Here is a 13,421-nt window from a genome sequence, read left to right as displayed (position 1 = left end):
GGGGACATGAGTTGGACATTAATGGGGGCCTGGTGGAGGGTGCCCTGGATGCTGGGGGGTGGGGGTGCAGGGGGACATGAGTTGGACATGAGTGGGGGCCTGGTGGAGGGTGCCCTGCACTGCTGGGGGGTGGGGGTGGTGGGAGACATGAGTGGGGGCCTGGTGGAGGGTGCCCCTGGATGCTGGGGGGTGGGGGTGCAGGAGGACATGAGTGGGGGCCTGGTGGAGGGTGCCCCTGCACTGCTGGGGGGTGGGGGTGGTGGGAGACATGAGTTGGACATGAGTGGGGGCCTGGTGGTGCTGCCCCTGCACTGCTGGGGGGTGGGGGTGATAGGGGCCATGAGTGGGGGCCTGGTGGAGGGTGCCCTGCACTGCTGGGGGGTGGGGGTGATAGGGGCCATGAGTGGGGGCCTGGTGGAGGGTGCCCCTGCACTGCTGGGGGGTGGGGGTGGTGGGAGACATGAGTTGGACATGAGTGGGGGCCTGGTGGTGCTGCCCCTGCACTGCTGGGGGGTGGGGGTGATGGGGGCCATGAGTGGGGGCCATGAGTGGGGGCCTGGTGGAGGGTGCACCTGGATGATGGGGTACAGGGGGACATGAGTTGGACATGAGTGGGGGGCTGGTGGAGGGTGACCTGCACTGCTGGGGGATGGGGGTGATGGGAGACATGAGTGGGGGCCTGGTGGAGGGTGCCCCTGGATGCTGGGGGTGGGGGTGCAAGGGGACATGAGTGGGGGCCTGGTTGAGGGTGCCCCTGCACTGCTGGGGGGTGGGGGTGGTGGGAGACATGAGTGGGGGCCTGGTGGTGCTGCCTCTGCACTGCTGGGGGGTGGGGGTGATAGGGGCCATGAGTGGGGGCCTGGTGGAGGGTGCCCCTGGATGCTGGGGGGTGGGGGTGCAGGGGGACATGCGTGGGGGCCTGGTGGAGGGTGCCCCTGCACTGCTGGGGGGTGGGGGTGATAGGGGCCATGAGTGGGGGCCTGGTGGAGGGTGCCCCTGGATGCTGGGGGGTGGGGGTGATAGGGGCCATGAGTGGGGGCCTGGTGGTGCTGCCCCTGCACTGCTGGGGGGTGGGGGTGATAGGGGCCATGAGTGGGGGCCTGGTGGAGGGTGCCCCTCGATGCTTGGGGGTGGGGGTGCAGGGGGACATGAGTTGGACATGAGTGGGGGCCTGGTGGAGGGTACCCTGCACTGCTGGGGGGTGGGGGTGATGGGAGACATGAGTGGGGGCCTGGTGGAGGGTGCCCTGCACTGCTGGGGGGTGGGGGTGATAGGGGCCATGAGTGGGGGCCTGGTGGTGCTGCCCCTGCACTGCTGGGGGGTGGGGGTGATGGGGGCCATGAGTGCGGGCCTGGTGGAGGGTGCACCTGGATGATGGGGTACAGGGGGACATGAGTTGGACATGAGTGGGGGCCTGGTGGAGGGTGACCTGCACTGCTGGGGGATGGGGGTGATGGGAGACATGAGTGGGGGCCTGGTGGAGGGTGCCCCTGGATGCTGGGGGTGGGGGTGCAAGGGGACATGAGTGGGGGCCTGGTGGAAGGTGCCCCTGCACTGCTGGGGGGTGGGGGTGGTGGGAGACATGAGCTGGACATGAGTGGGGGTCTGGTGGAGGGTGTCCTGCAATGCTGGGGGGTGAGGGTGCAGGGGGACATGAGTGGGGGCCTGGTGGAGGGTGCCCCTGCACTGCTGGGGGGTGGGGGTGGTGGGAGACATGAGTGGGGGCCTGGTGGTGCTGCCTCTGCACTGCTGGGGGGTGGGGGTGATAGGGGCCATGAGTGGGGGCCTGGTGGAGGGTGCCCCTGGATGCTGGGGGGTGGGGGTGCAGGGGGACATGCGTGGGGGCCTGGTGGAGGGTGCCCCTGCACTGCTGGGGGGTGGGGGTGATAGGGGCCATGAGTGGGGGCCTGGTGGAGGGTGCCCCTGGATGCTGGGGGGTGGGGGTGATAGGGGCCATGAGTGGGGGCCTGGTGGTGCTGCCCCTGCACTGCTGGGGGGTGGGGGTGATAGGGGCCATGAGTGGGGGCCTGGTGGAGGGTGCCCCTCGATGCTTGGGGGTGGGGGTGCAGGGGGACATGAGTTGGACATGAGTGGGGGCCTGGTGGAGGGTACCCTGCACTGCTGGGGGGTGGGGGTGATGGGAGACATGAGTGGGGGCCTGGTGGAGGGTGCCCCTGGATGCTGGGGGGTGGGGGTGCAGGGGGACATGAGTGGGGGCCTGGTGGAGGGTGCCCCACACTGCTGGGGGGTGGGGGTGCTGGGTGACATGAGCAGGTGTGCAGGGTAGTCCCCTGTGGTGTCGGCTGCCTGCAGGGGCCGTGGAGGGTTTACAGGGAATACCTGGGAGCACACAGCCAAATTGCGTGTAGAATTTCCCACGTACCCCTGAAATACACGTACCCAGCCAAATCGCGTGTGGAAATTCCCGCGCACGTACCCGGCCAAATCGCGTGTGGGACTTCCCGCACACCCCTGAGATCCACGTACCCAGCCAAGTCGCGTGTGGAAATTCCCGCGCACGTACCCGGCCAAATCGCGCGTGGAACTCCGCGCGCACCCCTGTAATCCACGTACCTTTCCAAATCGCGTGTGAGTCTTCCCGCGCACCCCTGAGATCCACGTACCCAGCCAAATCGCATGTGAGACTTCCCGCGCACCCCTGAGATCCACGTACCCAGCCAAATCGCGTGTGGAAATTCCCGCGCACGTACCCGGCCAAATCGCGTGTGGAACTTCCCGCGCACCCCTGAAATCCACGTACCCTGCCAAATCGCGTGTGAAAGTTCCCGCGCACCCCGGAATACACGCACACGTTATTTTTCAGTCAGCGGGTGTCCGTGTTTGTGGGTACCCCTTTGCACGTCATTTGTCCTGGAGGGCCACAGTATAGGACATTCATCATAGCTGTATATAGGTGCTATTTGTTGGCGCACCTTTTGGCGCACATTTATTACAGGCGCAGAGACGCTACCGCCTGCTTTCTTGTGGCGGTCGTGTTTGTGCCTGTGCGCTGGTTTGACCGTGCGCTTTTTTGCCCTATTCGATTCCATGAATATGTGTTGTAGGCGAGCGTGTGGGCGTTCCGCGCACTTGCACCCTGTACTTCCCCCGTGACGCCCACATTTTGGCAAGTTGTTCCCCATTCCGAGTGTTACGCCCCGTGTTCCGCCTACTTTTGTTGTGTGCGCCGCGCTATGTGCGATTTTCGCTGTGGCCTGTGCGATTTTCGCTGTGACCTGGCGCACGCCGTTAGATGGCCTGTGCGCCAACGTGCGCCGCGCACTTTTTTAGCGCACATCCGATGGTTTTCTCGTGCACGGCCTTCCATGAATCGATGTGCGCTGCTTTTCGTGCGATTTTCGCACTTGCACTGCGATTTTCGCTATTCCACTGCGAATCGCACGTTTTTGGCCACTTGCGCCACGCTAATTATTCCATGAATCGGCCTGTATACATTTATTTACTCATTCAGTTATTAAACATTACACTAGCACAAGCAGCTCAATATCACACACTAATACACCACAACAATCAAACCGGTAAGTAAATGAACAAGTTTAGCTCACAAATGAAGTAGGAGCAAAATGGCACTTCAGATACTTAATAAGGGAGGGAAAAGACAAGGTTATAAGAATAGACAGCCCAAATTCATTCATAGGCAGAGCGAAGGATTTCAGTTAAATACAACCACAATTCTTCTCTATAGGCCTGGGCCAAAGTCAATGGTTTAGAGACTTTTGAATAGGATAGCACGGTTCTGGAAGATAACGGTTAAGTCTTTGCCAGATATCTTTAAAGGATTTGGCTAGGCGAAAAGTTTGATGAATATTTAGGGAAGGACAAGCCTTCATAGTGAGGAAATTTTCACGCACTTTCTCGATGGCCGAAAAGATTTCCGGACCACGGTTGCACAGTACCTTGTCAATGAAGAAAGCTATAGCTGAGGCAGTTGTTCCTAACAGTTCTAGCAGATCTCGCTGTTCCTGAGCTTCAGTCATGGGGACAAGAGGGAGGACGTCGGGAGGTTCCTGCACTGCCAGGGAAGAGGCCAAAAGCTGTAGCAAGACATTGGTTTAAGGTGTGAGTGCCTTACAGTTCACAAGCTGGTTTCCTTCCCTCTGGCTATCCGGTTTTCAACAGCACTCTGATGAAATTCGACCAGAATAGGCCGATGTCCAGGTGGCTTGCAAGTTGGTTGTTCTCACCAAACTCAAGGGAAGAAGTTCACTTTGATGGGCTTCTCTGTCGTCAGAGTATCAGGCAATTCGGACCTGCAACAGGCTTCACCGGTCACCCAGGAGTTGCAGCAGTCCTCTTCCTTCCTCGTCTCTTCGGTTCTTTCGTTCCAATGGTCAACTCTGTTTTCAAGTCCCAGAGACCTGCTTTTAAACAGTTTTCCCCCATTCATTCCAGCATGGCTGTCACTCACACAGCAGGGTGGCTGTCCTTGCCGGACAGCCAGCCAGCCAATCACGCCAGAGTGCATTCAGGTCTCCTAGCACAAGGAGTTTTGGGCACCTCCCTCACATCCTGACCACCCCAGACACCCTGACGCCAGAGGAGGGCCTCAGCACTGACGCCCTCCAAAGGCCAACGAACAAAGGGACCAAACCTGCTTTGGGGCGCAGAGACAAACACAAGAAGGACATTTCCTAAAAGAAATGGCACAAAAAGTCGACCGGAGTCTGTTTTTACAGATAGGTCTTGAGCGCCATATTGAAAAACATGGCTGACCCGATTTTTAGCTACCGTTGTTAGCGGTCAGGAAAAATCACAGTAGTTGATCTAAACCACTGCCACCAGCCATTTAAAGTAGGAAAGGGTAACATTTTACTGTTACGTGAGTGTTGTGACTCAGGGGAAGCTAGGCAACCCTTCCAGCACTCTATAGGAAGATAGTGTGTGCTGGGTCAGTAAATTTAAAAAGACTAGTAAAGCGAATTTAACTTTACATGCTCTAGGAGAAGGTAGTCAGTCCCAGAGAAGGTATTTAAGCCTTTGGGGAGTCTGAAAGACACCCCTGTGCAACTGCACTGATGGTGCTGTGTGACACACAGAATAAGATGATGCCACTGGAGTTGTTTTAAAAATACATAACCAAAGAACATAAAAGTAAAATACACTGAAAATGAAAAGTTCAAAGCCCCAAAATATAGCAGAAGAGCTGGAGGGCTCTAAGTTCGATGGAATTAAGCATGTGTGTGAGCAATCGCCCTAACATGCAGTTTTTGTAGAGTCAAACACAGAAAGAGGACTGGAGGCCTTCCAAGGTGCCCCTCGGGCCGTGAAAGCAGCAAACAACAAAAGCAGCATGCACTGAGTTGTTTCCAAAGCCTCTGCTGCCTGACTCTGTGGCCGCTCCACAGTGTTTTGCAGTTTTTGTACAGTCAAACACAGAAAGGGGACTGGACGCCTTCCAAGGTGCTCCTCGGGCTCTGAAAGCAGCAAACAAAAAAAGCAGCATGCACTGAGTCGTTACCCAAGACTGCTGCCCGAGGGGTATAATCTGTTGAACTGTCATACAATGCAAGCTTCCAAAAATTATGGAGAATGGACAGAAAATCATTTCATCTAAGATGTCTCATAAAAAGGGTGGAGGGTAACGATTTATAAAATTCTAAAACCTATGGAGACAACAACATATTTGGGGAACATTGAGAGCAGAACGACAGAGATTCCTGGAAGAATATCATGGATCCCAAGTTTAGACAGAATTACTTTAACAGACAAAAGAGAAGGAACAATCATGGAAGAAGGGCCCTAAAACCAATTTGGGAAATTCTATTGTAGACCAGAACAAATCAGGTGTCCAGTGTTTAGGAGCAAAACAAAATGGCAGACATCTGGAGTTGGTTCTAGGGAGAACCCGAAGGGCCTGCTGATGATCATGTAGTGGGGAGAGATTTGTCAGATGGAGCCATTAGAGTGTCCAGGTTGTACAGAAGCCTGACACCATGTGTTAATTGAAAGAACTCTACAAATAAGTGAGTTAATACCTGAAAGGTGCATTTCCATAGGAATCAAATATATTGCAGGGCATACTGGCCTCTTGTTAACATAATTAAATGTATGACCTTGGTATTCACAGAAGCAAAGTGACATTCCAGTCTGTGAGATACAGTGCACAACCAATTTGACGATTAACAGCAATTATACGTCTTTCATAAGATGACCAAAGCCTAAATAAGTTAATGAATGAACTTATTTGCTAGTCCATAAAGAAACTTGAATAGGGAGTGGAGAAAGGTGGAACAGAATCCCAATCGATACCCGCGGATTGGTAAGATCTCCTCAACTTTTACCATAGATTATAGATTGTCATTTTAAAAAGACACATTTAAATGGCATTTCAAATTTTAGGAGCACAAATCTCAGGATGTTTTGCAGTAAGTAAACTCCTGTGAGTGAGAAAACTATATAACTTCACCTCCAGATAAGCAGCAATTCCTGTTGTTAGGACTTAAACCTAGGCGAGCCCCTTTCATTTAAAGGAACCTCTGTGTTACTCTGTGTTACTGAACTTCATTAGAAGGTAATGACGAAAAATCAAAGGGCTCGGGTATGCCTTAATGTATTTAGGAACATATTTATGATGCAAATAATACTGGCAAGAATGGCCACTGTGCACACGTGTGGCTAGTTCAACAATATGACCTTCTCTATAGTATGTTGCCAGTTGCCCCTACAGCCAGCGTTTCCGGTGAGCAAAGGATATTGCCCCCGGTGGCTGTAAGTAATCATTCAGCCATTTCTCATGCATGCATTTTAACATGCAGAGTGTACCCATTTCTGAGTTTCTATCTATGGTTATGAAGGCCTGCATGTGGAGTACTATTATGGTATCATTTGTTTGCTTAGTTAAATTCTCGTAGCTCATAACTGATCTATCCTATTCTGCTTGAATACACTTAATGCCAAATTCCAGGTACAAATATTCCACGGATATGGTCATGGGAAGACAGATATGTTTCCGAATTAACAACGCTTCAAATTTAACTAAGCAGAAGATATATTTATGGCCCCATATCTTAATGGAATTTAAGAGCATGGATTGTATTTTTGCCATATACATTAGTAATACAGCTTGAGCAGAGTAGCCCTCATTCCTGCCTATGAAAGCACTAATCATATTGGCTCATGTAAGGCACTACGTTTTTATTGCTAGCCAATGTGTTTCCCAGGATAATTTAGTATCAAGTTCAATTCCCAAATACTTATAATTGGATACTTGTTCTAGGGGAATGTTATTCATCGTCCACACGTTTGTTGACATTGGCCTTTAGTGGGAGCACCATAATCTTGCTTTTGTCAACATTTATTTTGAGACCATTGGCATTAGAGTATGCCGCCACTGCATTCAGCATGCTCTGGAGGCCAACTGGTGTATTTTATTTTTTATTTTTTTATTAATACATTTAGTTTATATTCAATCAAGAACAATCTTTTGCACATAAAAAAACAAATTAAAATAGCATTACCTGCTACACAACTTAAAATGGCATTACCTGCTACATTTGGGGAGAAAACAGATTCAACAACACTAGTAATTAAAATAAAACACCTCTATATATAAAATATAAAAATACAATGACACATTTCTATGTTCACTGTCTAGATTTGCAATATGCTAGCTTCTTTTATAACAAAGTTTTTATCAACTCATGTCTGATCAGTCACCTTTTGTCATATATGGTAGGCAGCAGCGTTTTGTACTATTGATTCTGCCCCTATAAGGTTCGACCAAAATTAGTCCTTGCTTATACTCTTTAGGTGTGTGCCACGACCTCCATAACCTTTGATGTAAAGGGATGTCAATAAAATGCATGCAGTCAATAGATGTTGAATTGTTTCCACTTCTGTATCGCCTACAAGTTATAGCTTCAACTTTGTGGGCAGCCTTGTTCCACTTGTTTGTGTTTGTGTTTGTGTATTCTTTAGTTCCAACTGGTGTATAATTGAGCAAGATAAGGTCATCCGCATAGGCTAACCATCCAAATGAAGATGAGACTAACTTTTCAGGATAATTACCAAGATTCGCAAAAGCCTGGACTATGTCTGCCAGGTATAAGTTGAACAGGGTTGCTGCCACAATGCATCCCTGTTTAACTCCACAACTAGTAGGTGTGCTAGCAGACAACTTCCCCCTTGTGTCCGAACGTGTCCTTACTGATGTATTGGAATATAACAACATTAGCATTTTCAGAAGCACTTTGGGTATATTCCAGGCACAGAGCTTCTGCCATAAACAGTTCCATAGCACTGAGGCGAAGGCGGCTGAAAAATCGATTTGTGCACAATATACATTCAGCTTCCTTCGTTGATGGGCATATTCAATTGCAGATGTCAGTACTATTAAGTTTTGTGTAGTACTTGAGTGTTTCCTGAAACCAATCTGGTTTGCTGGTAGTATGTTATTGGTAGAAATACACTCATTTAGTTCTAATAGCAATACTCGAGCAAAAATCTTTGACGAAATATCGAGCATTGACAACATTCTGTAATTTTTTGGGTCATTCCATGCGCCCTTTTTGTGTAATGCCAGAATGTGGCTAGTGCACCATGGTTGCAGAATTCTACCGTGCAAACCAATCTGGACAAATAATAAGTGCAGAGCAGCTGCCCAGAGGTCAGGATTCATTTATGATATGATATGATATGGCATTTGTAACGCGCCTATACACAAGCGTTTCAAGTGTTTCAAGGCGCAAATTTTCAGGAGTTTATTACAAACACCATCTGGACCTGCTGTTCGGGAGCTATTGAGTTCAATAATAACAGTAATACCGAGAACAGACACTTTCGATGTTACATTCAATTTGACCTAAGGTTGCTGTGATATGGGCACACCAGACTTTCTATGGTATACAATTTATCGATAGATAATGTGGTTTGGCACTTCGAATCACCTCCCAAATGTTGGAATTGTCATTTGCCAAGATCATAGAGGCGATGCGTTGCCAATGCTCAGTTTCTTGCACCTTTTGATACAATTTAAGCCAACGTCGGTACCAATTGATTTTACCCTTGAGTTGACTACTGTGTTATAAGGCCATGTCGTAGGGCCATAAACCACATCTGCAATAGCTTTGCTCATTGTTTTTTTTGTCTGTGCGAATGGACTTATCCACAGATCTTTTATTAGGTATGTTTTTGTTGGACCTTTCTATGGGCGACTTATATGCACGACTGGACATCACATGATTTTGGATCTGTTCCATCATCTCAGGAAAGCACAATGCAACTATGGTATTCGCGTCAACTTCATGGTTGTGACAAGCTTCGAGGAATTTTAGAAGCAGTGATTGTGCTGCTATGTGTGCCAATTCTAAATTATTTGGATGCCATTTAATGCAATGTTTTCCCTCGTTCACATTGGCCTGACTGTTCCTATCAGAGTCATTTACTGATCTATTAGTATATGCGAGAAATAAGAGCATACCCATTGGCAAGTTATCACTCTCTTCTCTAATTGAAATTCCCATGTCAGAAATATAGTCTCTCCCCTTGTCATTTACAAATACATATTCTAGGGTAGCAGCCGAGCGTCCTGCTATTCTTGTTGCTGCCATATTAGCATCACTGTGAGTACTCCCATTTAACATCCTTAGACTATGTGATAACAAGGTTAGATAGCATTGCTTCCCTTGTTTGTTGTTTACATAGCTCCCACTAGGCGATGATACACCCTCCGTCACCTTTAATTCATTCCAAGGTAAAGAACTGATCTTAGTGTTGAAGTCACCACTTATCCATACAGGATATTTGTGGTTATACTGTTTCACAATAATATTAACCTCCTTGGTGGATCATATATTACACAGCCCGTGGTAGCAGCCATGTAGTTATGGTTAAGTTGCTAAACCCATAGGAAGACCACTTTTTGGGCAGCTTATAACTTCGTTCCCCTGGAGGAATCCTCACCAAAAAAGTGTATGGCCCGCTCTGAATTTCTTCAGCAAGTTTGGTGCAATTTCGTGGAGGGGGGGGCAAAGTTATAGGGGGAGTCCCAATTTTCTTTTTCCATAGACTGAATGGGGAACAATTTTGCGCACAGCTACGTGCCAAACGGCTGGGTGGATTTTAGCCAAATTTGCAGCAGGAGCTTGGTTCATAGAGCGTGCTTTTGTGTGTTTGGTGTAAATCTCATCAGTACTTTTGGTGCAAAGAACTCAAATGTACGTCTCAAAAAATTAGTGATATTTGGCTCCGCTCCATGGACCCATTTCCTTGTTCACTCCACAGACAAAGGTCTCATTGGCTTGCAGTACGCCATGATGTCGGTGAACATTGGACATGGTCGGTGGTTGGCTGGTGAGAAGAGTGCTGTGCGTCAATTTTTTGGGAAATGCTGCAATGGTATATATGTGGACAGTAAGGCACCCTAGAGGGCCTGGCAAACATACTTTACGCCATCGTGTGGTGGGACGAAGGGATGGAAAGGGTGGGCAGTTAGAAGTGGTTCATCTGAGATATGTTCTTAAGTAGAAGACGACGGTGGTGTGCCTGCAGTATCGGTGCGTACTGTGGCAATTCACGGGTCACTCCACAGGCGACTACCATGTGTGGGGAATGCAGGCAGCCTTCGTTTCGGCACGGTAGCTTGTGCCGCAACCTCTTACCATGGTGACTGGTGGCAGCTGAATTGCAGAAGGGGAGTGCATTGCACATGATATAAACATTGTACCATAGCGTGTGCTATGCTGTGTTGTGTGTAGTAAGCCTGTAGCCCCTTCCATGTATAGCTGGAGGCCTTGCACCAACAACTATGGGCCCTGGTTGCAAGTAGGTTTGACATTGTTGCCTTGTGTGTGTGGTTTGTCAACATTGCATTCATTGTTGGTTCGATGGGAGCACCAGAAGTGAGCTGACATGCGTCTATTGTTGGTTGCATGGGTGTGGTAATTGTTAGAACATCCTACAGTTTTTGGTGTATGGCTGGAAATGGTACAGTGCCAAGTCCTGCAGTGTCCACACTGGGTGCAGTGTTGGAATACTGTGGGTCGCGACCCCCTAGGGGTCCGCGGGTGCATCCCAGGGGGGGCCCTGAGAGCTCAGCATGAAAAAAGATTTATTTTATTTATTTATTTATTTATTTATTTTTTAGATTGGAAGAAATGGGCAGGGGTGGCCCACATGGGCGGGCTGAAGCATGAAACTGTCTCAGGCAACAATGAAAAAGTGGCCCACAGTTGTAAATGGATATTCATTCCTTTAGTCACAGACTGGGCCTCATTACTACTATGGCGGACCAGTAACAACGGTGCTGGTAAGCTACCGGCACCGTTGCTACCGTTCCGCCATAGTAAGAGTTGTGCTCGTGGGTGCTTGACAGCCCCCGCCAGGTCTGACCTCAGCTCGTCGGATGCACCAGCACCGTTATTAACGGTGCCGGTGCATCCGAGCTCCCCCTTCCCATTTGAGCCATATGGGGCTCAAATGGGAATGGGGATCTACCGGCACCTTCGAAAGGGCAATTATCATGTCCGCCTAACTCGGCATGACCTAGTAATTGCCCATTCGCGGGTGCCAGACCCGGATGCAACTCCAGTGGCAGCTGTGCCGGTTTTACCGGCACAGCTACCGCCAGAGTAATTATGAAGCCCACTGTTTCAATAGTACCCAAAGGGGTGCTTTGTGTTAAAATGTAAGTAAATTGTGATATATTCAGCAACAATGGTCAACATTACTAACTGCATAGTGGCCCCTCACCCATTATGGAGGAGCTAAGGAGCCAGCCCAGTGAAACAGTGAGCACTCCCTCAGCTGCTTTATCCAGCTAATGGAGTGCTCCTGGGCTGGCTGAACTGTCAAAGGGAAACACTGTTTCCCTTTGACAGTTCAGTTTAGTTCCCCAGCCGCACATGCTCACTGAGCCATGCAAGTGCTGGGGCGTTTTGCTTCGCCAGCATTGCATAGCTCATTGGAAATGTTGGCTGGGGCACTGCATGTCTTTATGTCCGAGGGGGAGCTCCTGCGCCTCCTCGCACATACGGACAGAGCAGCTGGAGCAGCACCCACACACAGGCCAATGCAGAAGGTACGTTTATGTTCATTGTTTTTATTTAAACATGTGTATGGATGCGATACGAGTGAGTGTATGGTGATGGATGCTCATGTGAATGATAGAGTGATTGCTGTATGAATGTGCAGCGCCTTGCATATACACATAATCATGTTCATTGTGTTAGGACCAGTGGGGCCCAGGGGACAGGGATGGTATCTTTTTACCGGACATCTATCATTCAAAACCCTCTGCCTTGTCCACAAGGCTTTCTGGGGCCTCGGTCCAAAATACCTTCAGCTATTCCTCCGCAAATACCTCCCCTCTCGAGCTCTTCACTCCTCTACCTCCAACTCCCTCAGGGTCAGTCGTTTATCAAAGAAACGAGCTGGGGGTAGATCTCCGTCTTCGGCTGGGGCCTCCCTCTGGAACAGCGCCCTGCCACTCTAAAACTTGAGGAGAACCATCTTTCTTCCTGCACTTATCAGACCTACCCTGTCTGCTGCCTTAAACGTAGCACTTGCAAATTGCTGGCTGCACTACCACTGTTTGTTGCCTTTATTATTTATTTATTGTTATTTATCTGTTTCTCCTCTGCTTCGCACTTTCCACTTCTCCCCCCTTCCATGCACTTTTCCCCTCACACTTGCACGTTCTCAATGTCACTGGGCCTAGTAAGATCGCTGTTTTATTCTCCTCTGTTCCCCTCCCTTGCCTTGTCACGCTCTGAAACACTTGTGTACGAGCGCGATAGAAATAAACTATCAATGCCTGCCCCCTGGACTCCCAGCAACAATTGCAAACTGTTTGGCTATTTACCCATTTTTTGTTAAAAGTATGCTCTACAATGCAACATTTTAACCTATTATTTAAAAAAAAATTCACAGGGGGAAACCCCCCCGAACCTCCCCTTAATGCCCCTCCACTTAAAAGAGATTCACCAGCCGCCACTGGCCCTCAGACTGTGTTGGGAACGGGATGGGGGAACCGAGGGACTATGGTGGGAGCACAATGGGCGGGAACCATGGGATAGTGATGGGAGCAGAGTGGGGAGAGCCCTGGGTGTGTGATGGGGTGGGGAGAGACCAGCGACTGGGTAGGAGTGGGATGAGGGAGCCCAGCGACTTTGATGGGAGCAGGTGACGGCGCGCAATATATACTGTCCATTTGGCATTTCTGGGGGGTCCCGACCTGCCCAAATTTTGCTCAGGGGGGCCCTGGCCAAAAAAGATTGAAGACCACTGGTGTAGAAGAAGGTAGGGTTCAAGTGCATCTTCTAAGTGCTTGGGGACTGCAGTGTGTCAACTGGGTGCAATGTTCTAATAGTGTGTGCATACAAGTGGATAGGGTTGAAGTGCATATTTTATGGGCTTCGGTAGTGTCCATTGCATGGAGTGCTGACTACTGTACTGCACTGTGA

Source organism: Ambystoma mexicanum, chromosome 7q (genome assembly GCF_040938575.1).
Source record: "Ambystoma mexicanum isolate Mex_15411 chromosome 7q, UKY_AmexF1_1, whole genome shotgun sequence".
In the NCBI taxonomy this organism is placed as follows: Eukaryota; Metazoa; Chordata; class Amphibia; order Caudata; family Ambystomatidae; genus Ambystoma; species Ambystoma mexicanum.
This window is presented reverse-complemented; position numbering follows the sequence as displayed.